The sequence below is a fragment of the Mytilus galloprovincialis genome, chromosome 4 (assembly GCF_965363235.1).
Source record: "Mytilus galloprovincialis chromosome 4, xbMytGall1.hap1.1, whole genome shotgun sequence".
Lineage (NCBI taxonomy): Eukaryota > Metazoa > Mollusca > Bivalvia > Mytilida > Mytilidae > Mytilus > Mytilus galloprovincialis.
In genome coordinates this window covers 68,008,882-68,026,775 of record NC_134841.1, presented here as the reverse complement: position 1 = coordinate 68,026,775, position 17,894 = coordinate 68,008,882, and the positions used below count along the sequence as shown (strand labels likewise).

Genomic DNA, 17,894 nt, shown 5'->3' with positions numbered 1-17,894 from the left:
ACCATAAATCTAAGTAAAACATACATTTGTCTGCATGTTAACATGATACTGTAGAAATATTCACCGTATTTGGATTATCTGGCGCATCGGAATTCTAACAAAGTAAAAGCAAGAATAAATAGATAAAATTGTACACGGCTTTGGAATGTATTAAATTAATCTACATTATCTACTAGTCATGCTTTCATGATTAACAAGCATGAGCAAAGGTTCAATGTTGAAGGCCGTACCTTGACCTATAATGGTTTACTTTTTTAAATTGTTACTTTGATGGAGAGTTGTCCCATTGGCACTAATACCACATCTCTCTATATCTATGACTTTAGTATGGTCATACACTTATTATTCATACTACTTCACACATAATGAAAAAAATGTTGTAAAGGGTTGCAACTTTCTAATGGAACTATGGAAATTAATATAATGTTTTATACATACTAAACATTGTTCTGTTCAGCAACAAGACCCGTCATATGGAGCTGTTTGTTTGACTAAAGGAAGCATAAAAACAAAGTCCGACAGAATAGGGACGTTAAGTTTAGTATCTCGGGTTAGGATAGTAATTTGTTACTCTCTTTGTTTATTTTAGAACCCTTTGAACAATTGAGAGATAAGTAGATTGCTTCATGCAATTTGCAATAGTGAATATCTGGGATTTTTTTTTCAAGAGGCAGTCTTTATCATCGGTGGCGTATACGTGATGTATGAATACGCAGCTACGTCCGTTCAGATTATGAATTATATATCTGATGTCTCCTGCAAGAATATGTCAATAACCCCACATGTTATGAAGCAAATCCATCAACTCATTGAGAGGCATGTTTGTTGGTAAGTTGAAAGGCAACATTTACGCACCTATCCAACATACCTACATATGACATAGATGACTTAAAGGAGCACTTAGTGGAGTGTGGCATGGATGCCATTAATAAACGTTATGCATGCACAAAATTGTGGTGTTCATATATAAGCAACAAAGTGAGTAATGTTAAAAGACATATAAAGAAAGAACATACAAAAATGAACCAAAAAGTAAAGATATAATTTAACATAGACTTGTCAGAAACAGACGAATGCCTCAGAAAGGATCCGGGACAGATCATTGGTTTCATTAGTACAGAAGGAGAAATAAATTCAGAAGAAAATAACAATGACCAATGAGGTTGATAATATCATTAAAGTATCTAAGAAAGTTGAGAAAGTTATCAACCAAGATAAAGTAGGTCAAATTATAGAATGATAAGAAAGTCGACAAAGCCAGTCATAATTGCAACTAAGACTAGGCCTTTTCAGGCTATTACTACTACATAAACATATGATCTGAGTACAAAGGATTTGAGACATATCAAATAAAGAGACCCTACAAAAGTAAATATTATCGATATAAGAAAAAGAGTAGAGACTGGAACACAGGCATCTGCGTTAACAACTGCCCGAAGAACAATTGCCACTAAAACTTCATATGAAGAAAATGGAAGACAATTAAAAATAATTGAGGTCGTGGAACAGACAACTTGAGCGACCAAGACACAGGTATCCTTAAAATGTTATTGAAGCAAGGAATGCTTTACTGATAACAAGTTGTGATAACCTCAAAATTGAAATTGCTAGACAGTTATATATATATGTTTCTCTAATTCTTCGTCAATTTATCCCTTTCCGTACCCATTGTAGAAAGAAAAAAAAAATAATTAACGTGTGGTTCGTTTCATCTCAGTTCTTCATTGGTTAAAATACGATTATGACGTCGAATTTTCTTGTTTAGTTTCCTCTGAATTTCCTATTGTGACGGCATGAAAAAAGGCGCCCATGCCTGATGACGTCACATAGAGAGAACACATCTTTTTGCAGATCAGTCGCAAAGGAATAACTTTACCTGCGTATTGTTTGAAAATCATTAGAGAAACAGATTCCACCACCAAATCTCGTGTAATACGATATCTATCCACTCTCGACAGTTAAATTTTAAATATGTAACTGTCTCGAGTGGATAAATATCGTATCACACTCGATGCAGTGGAAGAATCTATATATATATAGGTCTATACGAATATATAATAATTGAAAAAACGGGAATCTGAAACGACCCGGTTGTGTTGAATTAATAGGATAAGATAACGGAGTTGGCAGATACTATTGTAAAAGGAATGACGTTATCATTATGACACTTTTGGACATGAATAAATACATCAAAACATATCTTTACTTTATAAATATGTATGTGTCCGGTCGGATTCGGGACTTTAACTCAAAGGCTGTTGTACATTGAATGTCACACTGTGTGCACCTTAAAAGATCCCTTTGTAGCAGCAATGTCTGTGTTCGTGTTCGATAATAGTAGGCTTCTATTGAGCCGCTACATAGGCAAAATATTTCATACCGGTTATTTGGTTAGACCAGTACTTCCCGTGGCAGTTAAAATTATTGGATCTTTGTATCATAATTTGATCATTATCCCCAAGTTTATCGGGCAATGAAAATTAATGTGTTGGTAATTTGTTAAAGAAGGAGAAGGTAATTTCTGTTATAGGAATAATTCCGTCTTTGCACGGAAAGTCTTTTCAACTGACATAAAAATCCGAGGGTGCATTTATCGGAGGGTAATGTGATGAATGACTTTGGTACCTTAGCCGCATTTCGCACAATATTTTGGAATTTTGGGTCCTCAATGCTTTCAGCTTTGTACTTGTTTGGCTTTCTAACTATTTTGATCCGAGCGTTACTGATGAGTAGACGAAACGCGCGTCTGGCGTATTACATTATAATCCTGGTACCTTTGGTAATTATATAAGAAGTGTGTCCAAGTACACATTCTATGTTTACCTTGATAACTATTTGGGACGACTATGCATTATAAAGGACGAAGTCAGTAGTTACTGTCCCCTTTCGTACTTGAACTCAAAACAGAGAAACATTTGATTTAACAAGTTCTTTATCTGACTTAATAATTACCTTAAACTTCATCGTACTAATAAGTTACATTTTATTAAAGTGAGGTTAATCATTTGATAACTTATTTCGGACTATTTTCTACTTTCCAATGCAAGTGCTTATGCATATCTCTGACTACTTTATTAACTGGGAAATGAGTGCACTTGTATGAAGAATCCTTGACGTGTGATGCAATAACAATATAATTAGTATTTATATGGTCATCGGGTACCATAATATCTTCCTTGAGACAAGATAGTATCGTTTAATTACTTGACAACCCTTGTTACTATGATATGCTCTATATGGCACAGTCCAATAAAGGTGGACTCGTACAGGGTTGAACCACCCTTGTTTCTATGCAATACAGGGTAATGGTATTGTCCCATAGTGGAATATCCCAATCATCCAGGGGTATATAACCCAAGATAGCTGACTATTTATTTGAGCTGGTGGTGCTTAAATGAGCTGAGAGACTTAAAAAGGCGTTGTAAACAAAAGAACCTATATATACAAGTCTGAGAATTCGAGAATCAACTCGGGTACAGACCCCCGACACGTCTAAGTGTTTTGTCATTTATACTGTTGACCCTCTTTGCTGTTCATGCATATGGAAATTAGTTTCAGCTTGTGGTAAGACGAGGATGCATGAAACATTTCCTACTGGAAGATAAGCAAACAACAATCAATCGATTTTTAAACATGAACGTAAACAATACTGTAAGGTGATTACACCACGAATCGAAGAAAGACTTAACAGGCATCTGGACGCCTTAAATTGCATATAGAATTTAAAAAAAAAAGAAGGGACGAGCACTAAGAATAACGTCAAATCTATGATGAATTCCGTTGCCCCGAAGGTTTGGCAATCCACACTCCTAAAGTGAAACAGGTCGTTTTCATCATGACAAATAAAAAACCATTGACAATGCAAGTTACTTTCGAAAATGTCATAAGCTACACTGTTAGGATTGTGGCTACGTGAAAAGTATCTATATGTGTGGTCATCTGTGAAATCCATTATGGTATATATACAATCAACAATACCGTTTATATGACTTTCGAAATTTGCCTTGTAGTCATTGATTTACAGGCTCTTTAACTAAACATATAAATATGTTATGTCAGTTTCTTCACCCAAACTTAGACTTCATTTGCTTCCTTTTAACTATCAACTATTAAATCAGAATATTTCCACTGTGACCACTTAACAAACATGAAATGATTACTAAAGCCAATAAATCCGCGCGCAGGAATAGAAAAATCTATATTATCAATATGTAAAATGGTGCGTGTTAGTATCTGACAGAATACAAAGTATTTGTGAGTACGTTTACATCTTTTCTAATCCGATAGGAAGATTTCGCAGTAAGACTTAAGATCTCTAATATCCGTAGACAGGATATAGTTGGACGAACTAAATATGATATGAAAGTTAAAATCGATACGTAAATGTACATGTACATGTATCAACAAAATTGAATTTTCATAGGAAAAAAATTATGAACGAAACCAGGGAAAATTAGGCTGGTGTCAGTTACCACCTTTCGATTACTATACCTGTAATTAATTTTTTGTTGGACGCGTTTATGTTTTCTTTCCAATGTGAACGTCTATGGAAATATAATAAAAACAGCCATGTTTAAGCTATAAATCTATGCAGGTGAAGCAAACTGTAAACGACTGGGGTATACAAGTATTGTCACCTTGACTCCTCACATAGGACAATAGAGCCTTGTTCTAGATTATCGTCTGTTTGAAGGGCTGCAGGATTAATGAATATGCTGCCATTTGCGGTCAGAGTGTGTATGGAACTGAATTGAAATCAATTGTATTGGCATGTAATACTATATTTAAAGAGCTGGTAAAAGATTAAAGTATTAGAGTATTGCACATCTATAACATAATAATTATACTAGTATATAAATACTTCTACTCGAGGCTTCATATCAATAATTAGTGCACGGCCTTATATGATGTCGGTTGGCGTTCCTTTAATAGCTTATTATATATATTCACCTTATTGGGTACATTTTGTAAGTATGTCATCTAGAAAAGCTAATAAGTAATAACATTAACTTATTAATGCATTTCTGAGACAGGATTTGCATCAAGGGAGTACATTAGAATGCTGCATTTAATTAACGTTTTAATAATTCAATGTTGGGCTTTATGTTTAATGTTTTTGTAATAAGTTGATGTCTTCATTCCATTAATGGGATAATCACCTTTTATTCTGATTGTAATTTTCTCCTTCATATAAGAAAAAAAAATTTTTACATGTCATTACTCATTTAAGGTATAATAGACAAAGATTGTGTACTTGGACACACTTCTTATATAGGACATACGTGATAATAAACAAGTAAATATAAAAAATACACATCTGACAATTAAATTAGGATAAAATAGTGTGCTAGTAGACGACCATTTGATTTTCAAGGGGTGGGGGAGTAATTTTAAAATGAATATCTAGGCCTTATGAGAGCATGAAAGTGAATGTCAAGAAAAACTAAATACAGTCAATTATTGTGTACAAAAGAGAAAAATAAAATAACATGCGTAGTAACATATGAAAATGAATCCCCAAAAAATACTCCCCCCCCCCCCTATTTCAGATAAAATGGTCGTCCCCTTATTCTTCTTAGTCTGTCTTATATACATGCATTTGATTGAGATTTTCCACGAGGGAACCATCTACCAACATACTGCAATAAAAATGTGACAAACACAATCAACATCCCTTTTTACGTTTTTGAGGAGATTTTTGTCCTGCTTCTTTCAGTCTTGCTTTTGATATATGCCATACCGATATTATAATATAATGAACATTTATAATCTTTGTTGTCTGAATAAACCAAAGGACGGAGAAACGCGATATCATGTACAATTGTAATCATTATAATTCACAAATACCATGAGTATTGTGCATTTACTGATACTATAAGGGACATAGTCTCGCCTTAACATTCGAAAGGTTTCATATGTGTTTTATTTTTAAATTTTAAGTATGCTATTCTATCGACGAAACAATATGTCTACAAGTAGATGTTACAATAAATGTGCAATATACACAACACTTAACAAAAAATGTAATACTGGAATCTTTCATGTAAACAAGTAAAATTATAACAGAGATTTGAGGTCTACTTTAAGTACATAGCTTTTCTAAAACACAACATGTGGTAACAAGCGATCATAAACAAAAGACAAAGCTACCATACAAAATTCTAAATTTCTGGAAGTTTAACCCCTCAAAATAATTGTAATTTTCCAGTATCCTATATGCACAAAATTATAAAGTTGATGGTATAAATAAAGACGCAATGAAAGAGAGAGAATTTCAAAGCCAAAAAGACAAACACCAACTTATAAAATTGATGACTGATGACACGAACCCCACAAAAAAGCCTGGGGTGAGTTCATGTAGTCCGCAATGGTTAGCAGATCCTGCTCCATTTGTGGCTCATGTCATGTTGTGCATGTTAGGACAAAGCCGTTGATCAGTTGAAATCGGAAGGTCACATGAATGGAATGGAAAAGAGTTTGGGATTGTGGTTTCGAAATTTTTAGTTTTGTTTAAAGTAATCGTATTTTGATGACTAGCTAACCCACTAAGGGGACATGCTTTTCAAGAACGACGAGCTGTATAATTAAAGGCTGTACAAAATCTTGATTGCAATTACTTAAAGCACTCTCAAAATACTCATACTACTTTAATATAAATTGTTTGTCATTATACTGTATCCTCGACCTCTGTTTAAGTCATAGGGTGCAGTGAAACATATACAAAATAATGCATAATCATGTATATGAAATAAGTACTTACCTATGCTTTTGAACAGATATATCATGTTAAGCAGGGGTATTTGGGAAAAATACCAGTCGAGAGAATGTTAAATTTCGCGAGCCGTAAGGTGAGGGCAATTCATTCTCAAGACTGGTATTTTTCGCAAATACCCCTCAGGAACATGCTATATCTGTTTAATTACACCGAATGTTAACGTTCAAAAACGCATTGATGCTCACGACGTTACAAGCGTCCAGTCGGATAGAGTATGTGTTGGCAAATACCACGACAAAGAGGGTAAAAAAGGCATATCCTTTTTGCATATACCACGGCGGCGTTAAAAAATGAACGATATTTCACTTGTTAACAGAAAATTGGTGAAAAATAAACTGGCTATCAACCAATCAAAACCCTGGATTCTTACAAAAGGTGTAATTAGTCCCTAAATTCTATAACATTTACCGTATATTTAAGGTTTAAGTAATTGAAGGGGTATATTTCGACAAATTATGTGCCTTGGAAAATACAATTCTATTCAAATCAAAAATATTTAGATTTACTTGCATAATGTCAGATATATTTGTATTGAGGTTCAATTAAGATACATGTATAGAAAGGAAAAGGTATGATAAGGCGGCCGTTTCTGCCCCCCCCCCCTTTTTCCAGATTTTTTAAACTTTGAAGTTGAAACCCATCACGCCTGTGTAATGAACTGCAGTATCTGATCGTCAATGAAGAACCTTATTTTTAGGTGTTATGTACTCAAATATGTTCAAACTGAGACCTTGAAAAGCCCTACAGTTGAACGGCAAACGATTTAATGGCTTCTAAGTTCACGACATTGGTCACGTGATAAAAAGTCAGAGTTTACGATTTTTTGGTAAACGTGCATGCCTCGTGGTTTTTGGACTCGTATCGTCTTATTTGTACTCGTACATTAATAAAACCCAAAGTGTTCAATTCTAGATTGAATAAGCCTTCTTATTTTATATAATTATAATAAAAAGGTATTGTTAAAATGTTATAAATTCACGAGTGAAGTGAAACTTTTTTTCTGAAAATTTCCGTAGGTCCACGGAAAATCCTTAATAAATCCTTAAATAGGTTTCTTAACGTGTTGAGGGGTATAAAATATGAAGTAAAACCGTTTTTTGCTCCTAATATAACAATATCAGATCACAAAAACCCCGGATACGCAATTGTGTCAGTTTATTCGTGGCGAAGCGGAGATCAAAGGGAGATAACTCGGTACGCGCATCGTAGGATATTGCAAGTTCACAACAGTAAATTTGAGTAAAATTAATGATTGCAGATCTATTTCGAAGAGTTCTTGAATACCTTTCAATATTCCATGTTCCTCTACTGTTGTAACATTAAAATAGTCATGGAAAGGTTGAATATGACATTTTTTTTCAAGTTCTTACAGGTTGTTGAACACTTCCAAAGAAGACAATTACCTACATTTTATAACAGACTGACTTTTTCTCTGAAACTTGAACTTATTGTATATATATATTCTCAAACACCCTTTTGGTAGATAGAAGGATACAAGATGGGTTTATCAGTCATTTGTCAGAAGAACCTGTGTTACAATAGAAGCAGAAGCAGAAGATTACATTTAAACAAAAATATGGAAAAAAAAAGGAAATATAGTCTTCAAAATTGTGACCATTACAATAGATTGAAAATAAAATCAATCTGCAGTGGCCAGAAGTACATGTACAATTTTTGTTTTATTATAGCTGCTTTAAGATACAATTGCAGATCTCAGGGAGTCTGGTGATTGGAACCTCCTCTTTTTATGGAAGATTAATGCATTTGAATGGGATCATGCATATAGTTGGAACCATCCTTTTTATCCTTGGTTTAGAATACTTATGTTTAAAATTTTCTGGATTCACCCTGAGATAAGAAACTACATAAGTTGTACAAGTTCTGTTGCTTGCCTTAATCAAGAGAAAAAAATCTGAACATCCAAAGAACCAGAAAGGGATTTAAAACATAATAACTTCAACACAAAGATAACTGAACAAAAGCTGTATTGCAATCTGATATCCTGCAGTTATCATAAATCCTATTATATGTAATATTTCAAGTTTTGCTTTATATTTTTTCTTCTTTCTTATATTTGAATTCAAAAGTCCTGCAACCAACTGTTAAGTCCTTTCTATTAAATTATTGATTGGATAATAACCTAAGCTGACCAGTTATTTGAAAATGCTTTGTTGAAATAAAATAGTGGTATTATGTCATTAGATATACTGAACCAACTTCAAATTTAATCCAAATTCACATTTACCTGCTCTAAAATGCACAGTCAATTGGACTACAAAAACCTGAGACTACTTCAATGTATAACATAGAGATTGTGGTCACCTCCCATGTTATAGTAGTCTCAGACAAAAACAAAACTGATTTAAATACAGCATGTTCAGAATTTTTTTGAAAAAGGACAACAAAAAGAAATTTATTATTCTGATATCAGAAATAAATTCAAAGCAGAATGTCAGTTCTTTTAATTGAGATAACTAGTTTAATAACATTATTTACTATTTAAAAAAAAACTCGTGATATTATCTGGATTTACAATCATTGACTAAGCTTGTCATCAACTCACTTACTTTAAATGCTTTTAAAAGTTAACCTGTCAGTACTAAAATAAAGAAATGTGGTATAAGACAAGATATTTTATTCCAATTAAAGGGCATATGAAGAGCAAAGTAATGTACATGTATTACAATAATTTACATATATGTATATATAATGGAACAATGATGTTGATATAAATCAGATAAATATGGAGATAACCAACTCCATTCTTAGATTTTTTACATATATTTGAAAAGGCATATAACAATTATATCTTCAATTAACAGGCAAATATTCCCAAAGGCCCAATTAAAACAATATCTGTACTCTATATATTGATAGTTTTCTGAGTTCAAAACATTTATTTTTCAACACTTTTCAATGCCTCTAGGTTTTCTTGAATGAAAAGCCAATTAGATTTGGCACTTGTGCTTAACTTTTCAATTTTTTTACAACTTATTATAATTATATTATCATTAAATTCTTTTCATAAAACTTATAAAGGGGAAACTGACATTTATGGTATAGTTGCCAATGAGATAACATTCTGGAAACTTATCACCAGAGTCCAAGTCTCTGTTAGCAGTGACAGTTAAATTACAAGTCACTTTACATACATCAACAATCAATACATTCCATTGTTTTAAGGCAAATGAGGAAAATAAGAGTAACAATAGCTTTTGCCTTACTACATGCACAAGAGAATATTAGAAATTATAATATAAATAAGTAAATATCAGAGGCAAAAAAGACAGGACTTAGCCACTGGACTTTTAGTAAAGTATGCCCTTACTTATCCTTAGAGGAGCTGCTGTATACTAGAAAAAATGATATTGATGATTTAACCCCATCAATTAGCATTTTAGCATTAGATTATTGTCAATTGCTATCTGCTCTATTTGTTCCAACCTTGTTATGAGAGTCAAAATGTATACCTAGGGTGGGAATTAAACCCATTGTACGTTCATTTACTTTATTGTTCTTTGTGTACATAAAATGTACATGTACATGAAATATATCAAATGCAAAAAATGCTGTAATGTATCATTACACCCTCACTAGTTAAGGACCAAGTAAAGGAAGTCCCTGCACCTACCTAGACGTATTTCTTGGGTAAGATGTATTATATAACTCTTGATTATATTACTCTTGAAAATATAACACGATAAAGGTTATTGGTAAGTATATAGTAACATCAACGTGCAATTCAGGTAAACAAACTGTCAAACATAAACAATCTACCACGTGTTTGTCTGCTGTGCTTGAATTCAAAACGACCCATCAGGCTTATTTACACGAATTTTTGCTCAAGCAGTCAGTTAAATATGTCCGTTTACCTTATGGGGTCTGTTAAGAATGGATTTGCTGTTATAAATTGTGTATGCATGGAAATATAAGGAAGATAACATTGATTTTTACCGTAACTTTTGAATACACAACATTCCCAAGGTATCCCCACAAAACACATGGCTACTTTGTAACGACGGCTGGTAACGTGTAGCCACTTTCTAACGGCAAATGTAATTGGATGATCTTCAAAGATCAATAATAAAATTCCTAATAAATGATTGGATACGAATTTGTGTCAGATTATAAATAGGTGAAAAAATGTAAACATTGAAATCCGCCATCTTGACGTAGGAAACAAACTAATTTTCAGTCTTGGATTAAAGGACATTGCGCACATTGCCAGCATATCATGCATAAACAGTCATCTGCAAATATATCTTTCAATTTGTGTTTTACACTTACTTTTCTATGTTTTAGTTAATTTAATGTTTTAATTTACTACAGAATGGGACATCGTTCTCAAAGATGCCGTAGAAAAAATTATAGGTGGCGCTGTTTGTGGGCGTAAACATTTTACATACGGGTTCTTTTTTTGTCGACAAATTGACCTCTATCTGTCAGATTCAGGCGTTTGCCTTCCAACTGCTAAACGACGAAAAGTGTAAAAAAAATCTACAATTTCGTCATGTTCGGAGACAAAATTTGAAATCAGCGCCAACGAAGACCATCTTGAAATTTTCAACCATCAACTGTACTCTTATGTATCTTTCACATAATAAAATATCATGGTGGTCTACGTTGGCGCTCATGTCTAAAAATTGAAAAATAATCCGATTGTTTACATATTTTGACAAGTCATTATAATACGTCAAAGTGAACGGCACGGGTACGAAATTATTCCGGGATCCATAATTGATCAGAATATCACGTACGGATTGTTTTATGTCGTATCCAGTCATCAAGACATGTCACTCTCTTAAAGAAATACAGTGGAGATCACTTCTAACCTCTCATTAGAACTGTCAGGAGAACTGTCATAGAACTGTTCTAACCTGTCCTAGAACAGTTCTACCTAGAACAGTTCTACCCTAGAACTGTTCTAAGTAGAACTGTCAGAATCAGTTCTAAGTAGAACTGACTAAATCAGTTCTAGGTAGAACTGTCAGGATCAGTTCTAGGGTAGAACTGTCTAAATCAGTTCTAGGTAGAACTGTCCAAATCAGTTCTAACCGTAGAACTGTCAGCAGAACTGACTAAATCAGTCAGGACTGTAGAACAGTTCTAAACTGACGTCACTGCAGTAAGGGCACTTTAGAATTTAGAAGAAATAAATCACTTCCAAATACTCTGCTATATAATAGCAGATTTTCTATATTTCTTCCTGATCATACGTTACATGTACAAATATCGAAGTGAATAGGAGGTTATCCAACTCATCGGAGAAATATTTTTATAAGATTGCATAGGAAATATCATTGTTTACGTTTCTTCGTTCCCCGTTTTTAACAGTCTCTTCATACATGTCATAAATATATCTCTGCATTTAATTCATGGAATTTTATATTCACTCCGTTACACTTACCTGATAGGTTTACATAATTGGATATTCTCTCCGGTATTTGGTCTTATCTCGCTCAAGCGCTTAGCTGATCTTTTAAAAATCATCTACATCTATATCAGTTAAGCGCTTAGAACCTCAGTCTTCTTTCCGGCGAAAATCCAGCCGGTCGTGTTTTCGCTCTGAGAAAATACATTGAAATAATTAGTTTATGAGTTAAGAAGTATTAAAATAATTAACATTATGGCAGAAGTCGCTATGAACGGTTCAAATAGCGAAGACGACGTTTTGCAGGAACGTCCCAGTTTGTCAACTGACGCGAACGAAACGACAAAGATGGCGGCTCGTACACGTTCTTCTTCTTCGTCTAAGAAGATCAAAAGCAGGTCTACCAAGAAAAAGGACGACCAGCTAGACGCCTTAGAACAGAAATGGGAAAGCAGGTTTGCCCAATTTGATTCAAGGTTAGATAAAACATGTAATTTTATGGAAACTAGTCAAAACCCTGGCACTTCGGGTGAGCAGGTACAAAATGTTTCTACTTGTAATCAACAGGATAGCGGCTCTTCGGGAGCGCGCAGACCTTTACAAGAAACACAAACTCCTGATGTAAATTTGCCTACAGATAATGAGGCAGAGAAAAATTTACATGGAGATGTTATGTCTCTGGCACCAGGCCGTTCAGAGAGACTTAACATTGGGTTATTCTCAGATGAAGAAGATAGGACTTCAATGAGAAGTGACAATGAAAACCATAATACTGTAGCTAGGTTCAGTAAATATTTAAAGTGTCAAGAAACTGAGGAAACAGACTCTGGTATTGACAATCTTAATCAGTTATTTGGTGACGACGCCAAAACTAAATCAGTTTCTAAGTCAGTTGGACTTGTTTTAGACAAAAGTCAGATTGATATTCTTTCTGGATCATGGCATTGTGAAAAACCAGAAAAGATAACTGCATACAATGAGCATTATAAGTTATGTTTCCCAGTACATGAAAGTTCTGAAAAACTTTTGGATATACCTAGTCTAGATAGCTTTACATCAGACCTACTAGTTAAAAACATGGTCCAAAAGCTTTTACAATTTCTAATAAGAAAAAGACTTTATATACACCTTATCTAAAATCAGTAGAAAAATTGGCTTATCAAGGACAAGCTGCTGCTAAAATGGGTATTGTTTCATCGTCTTACATGCAACAGGCATTAGGTACATTATTAGAAACATTATTAGACAAAGAGGTGAATATGGATAGGGCAGTACAACAAGTTCGTGATATCTTTGCTATGTCAACTAAAAGTGTTGATCAGGTTGCAAGAGCAGGTGCTTTTCATCACCTTATTAGAAGAAAACTAGTAATGGAAGATACTGGGTTAAATGATATAAAAGAACTTAAAAATTCTTTAATTTCCTTACCACTTTCAAGCAGTGGAGTGTTTGGTGACAAGTTTGAACAAACCTTGAAAGATAGGATAGAAAAAGACAAACAACTTAAGGAATTGCTTCCTGAGTTACATATTGGAAATAAACCTGGGTCTTTTCTGGGTAAAAGAAAAAACACTGCTTCTAATGATTGGCAAGCAAAACGTGTGAAACAAAATGTTAATCAGAACAATTTTAAATCAACTCCAAGTACTCAGCGTTCTTTTCAGAGAACAAGCACTGTTTCAAGACCTGACAAGAGTGACAATAAGTTCGAGAAAACAGGAACTAATTTTCGTCCCTCATGGGGCAACCAGGGGAAAAACCAACAAAGAAAATGACTATTTAAAGGTAAGCAATATCATGGCTTGTCATCCGGAGATACCTGTTGGGGGACGTCTAATTTATTTTCTGAAAAAATGGGAACAAATAACAGACGATCAATGGGTGCTTTCTGTTATAAAAGAGGGTTACAAACTGGAATTCTTAGAGATTCCAAAGAACACAGGAATAAAATACACCTGTGTATCTGCAAAAGATCTAGATATTTTAGATACAGAAGTAAGAGAGCTAGTACAAAAAGAAGCTGTAGAATATGTACCTCTGAACGAAATAGAAAACGGTTTTTACAGCACATTTTTTCTTGTTCCCAAGAAAACAGGGGACATGAGACCAGTAATAAATTTAAAACCCCTCAACAAGTATCTCCGAAAACAACATTTCAAAATGGATTCCCTTTCTACGGTTCTCAATCTGGTGAAACAAGGAGATTGGGGAATCAGTCTGGACTTAAAGGACGCATATTTACACGTCCCAATTTACAAAACGTACAAGAAATATCTGAGGTTTTGTCTAAAAAACGGGAGAGCTGTTCAGTTCAAGGCTCTACCTTTCGGTCCAACCTCAGCCCCAAGAGTTTTTACAAAAATTGTGGCAGTAGTAGCTGCCCATTTAAGGTCAAGGGGCATACGACTGGTTGTCTATCTAGACGACTGGTTCCTTCTGAATCAGGAAAAAAGTCAATTAATATTAGATCGAGAATTAGTACTCAATCTCCTTGTCGAACTAGGATTCATAATAAACTTAAAAAAGTCCACTTTGGATCCATCACAACAGATAACATACTTAGGGGCAATGTTTCTCTTGGATCTGGGGATCGTTTTGCCAACAGTGGAAAGAACGTCCAAATTAATAACTTCATCCCAGGCAATGATCCTTCAAAATCAAGTAATAGCCAGAGATTTTCTTCACCTTCTAGGGATAATGTCATCCTGCTTAGAAATAATTCCCAATGCAAGATTACACATGAGACCTGTTCAAATACATCTGTTGAAATTTTGGAAACCAGTTTCACAGAATCTGGAGTTCAAAGTCCCAATTACTGCACATCTAAGAAGCCATCTAAAATGGTGGTTAGATCAAACCAACATAAAAAAGGGGAGATCATTGAAGCATTGGGAAACCCATGCCACTATGACAACAGATGCCTCAACATCAGTGGGTTGGGGAGGTCACATGGGGACTCAGATAGCACAAGGAACCTGGAACCTATCGGAGAAAAAACTCCATATCAACTGCTTAGAAATGGAAGCAGTGATAAGAACGATAAAACACTTCTTATCCCAATTGAGGGGGGAAAATGTATTAATACGTTGCGACAACTCAACGGTGGTACAATACATCAATCGTCAAGGGGGGACCAAATCAATGATTCTTTGTCTAAAAACTTGGGAATTATGGAATTTGGCAATCGATCATCAGATTCAATTGAAAGCAGCCCACATTGCGGGCAAAGCAAACATTCTAGCGGATTTATTGTCGAGAAACAAAATAAGACACACAGAATGGACACTAGAAAGATCTATAGTACAAAAAATATTTTCCTAAAGCTAGGGTCACCAACAATAGATCTGTTTGCATCAATCCTCAACAAACAAACTCAAATTTTTTGCACGTGGTTTCCTCACAATCAAGCTTATGCTCTAGACGCACTGTCAATTCCATGGCAGAATCTGTTCGGGTATGCATATCCTCCAATATGCCTAATACCAAAAATTCTACACAACACATGTCCCAGTACAGGTGTCAAATTCTTCTAATAGCACCACATTGGCCAAGAAGACCTTGATACCCAGACCTGTTGAAATTACTGGTAGATTACCCTTTAAAAATTCCAATTCAAAGCAATCTTTTACACCAGCCAGAATCACGGATTTATCATCCAAATCCAGAAATATTCAATCTAACTGTATGGCCTCTATCAACAGACTCTTTAAAAAGAGAGGCTTTTCTAAGGACACTAGACAATTATTGTCTGCCTCATGGAGGGCAGGAACTCAAAAAGATTATTCTGGCAAATTCAAAAAATTCTGTAGCTGGTGTAATGAAAGGGAAATTGATCCCTATACTGCCTCTTTGACAGAGGTAGCAGATTTTTTGACAGGTCTGTTTACTAAGGGACTTCAATATAGAACAATAGCTGGATATAGGTCCATGTTATCTACAGTCTTACCGCCTATAGAAAAAATTCCTGTAGGCCAACATCCATACATAATAAGACTTTTAAAAGGTGTATTCAATTCAAGACCACCTAAAATTAAACTTTTACCAGAATGGGATCTTCGGAAAGTTTTAGACATGTTACAAAAAAGTCCATTTGAACCAAAGAAAAACAGTGTTTTAAAATATGTTACTTGGAAAACTATTTTCTTAATTGCTATTACTACTTTCAGACGCTGTAGTGATCTTCAAGCATTGAGAATAGGAGATGGTAATATTAGTGTACATAGTACTGGTGTGTTTTTCATTAGAGAAGGCGTTTCAAAGCAGGATCGTCCTGGACATAATGGTTCAAAAATATTTGTTCCAAGTTTTAAGGACAACAAATTATTGAATCCGAAAAGGTCATTGTTTTATTATTTAAAAATGACAGATAACTTCCGTAATTGTGACAGAAGTAACAGTAAACTGTTTTTAAGTGTAAATAGTCCGCACAACCCGGTCTCTAGTCAGACAATTTCGAATTGGATTGTCCAAACCATCCAAATGGCATATAATGACAAAAATAAGTCTGTAAAGGCGCATAGTACAAGAGCTATTGGTCCTTCATGGGCCCTATTTAATGGTTCATCTATGAAATCCATCATGGAAGCAGCAGACTGGAGTAGAGAGTCTACTTTCACGAAATTCTATTTGAGAAATCTAGAACCAAGCGTTTTATCTTAATTGTTGAATAAGAAAAAAGAAAGAAAAAATATATAAAATAAACATTAAAAAAATATTATACATTCATGTATATAATATATAGATATTGAAATCCTCATTTCCGACGAGATGCGATGGAATTTTAGATGATGAATATAGACTACAAAGTGTTTGAATGATAGAAAAACAGAATATTCATTTTAATATTAGTGTAAATAATGGATGATATTTTACATGGAGAAGAGGAGGAGTGATTTTATTGTTTTAAAAATGTACAGTGTATATATATATAAATTGAACAAGAAATTACTACCAACCACAGAACAAAGTACTGCTTTGAATTCTGGATGTATCCAATTATGTAAACCTATCAGGTAAGTGTAACGGAGTGAATATAAAATTAAATAATTTGGTTCACAAATTTGAATTTTGTGAACGGAGTTACACTTACCTGATATACTACCCACCTCCTCCCCTCAGTAATTTCTTTTGGTGAATTCAGCTGGATTTTCGCCGGAGAAAACTGAGGTTCTAAGCGCTTAACTGATATAGATGTAGATGATTTTTAAAAGATCAGCTAAGCGCTTGAGCGAGATAAGACCAATTACCGGAGAGAATATCCAATTATGTAAACCTATCAGGTAAGTGTAACTCCGTTCACAAAATTCAAATTTGTGAACCAAATTATATAATTTTAATCGTAATTTACCTTGTTTGCCTTGGATTTACATTCATTTAAGATTCTGTTTTGACAAATGTTCATACGAAAATTGTACAGTGGATGAATTATGGGATATTAATGATAAAAGTGTTGTAATATAACGTAAAAAAACTATATACATTTGCACCATCTCGTCAATTTAGCCAGACTTATCCATAACGATTATAAATGATATCTGGGAGTCTGAAACTCAGAAAAAATATACTCATCTGAACATGAATGAAGCATTTGCCACTGGACGTTCGGCTACAAACAAAATCATGCATTTTTCTTTGCCTTCTTCCATTTGTCTTCAAATTATATTAACAGTATACTATTCCAAGAAGAGAACTTCCCATACATGTACTTTTTGTTTTAAAATAAAGTATATAAATCAGTCATGTGAGTGT

General features: G+C 34.1%; 1 long non-coding RNA gene across 1 annotated transcript; it reads left to right on the top strand.

Annotated features, from left to right (window-relative positions):
• Positions 1-12,487: 12,487 nt before the first annotated feature.
• On the top strand, positions 12,488-17,242 carry LOC143072792 (uncharacterized). The gene is made up of 3 exons (XR_012977311.1): positions 12,488-12,622; positions 13,811-13,931; positions 16,313-17,242. It is a non-coding gene; the product is annotated as an uncharacterized LOC143072792 (long non-coding RNA).
• The last annotated feature ends 652 nt before the right edge of the window (positions 17,243-17,894 follow it).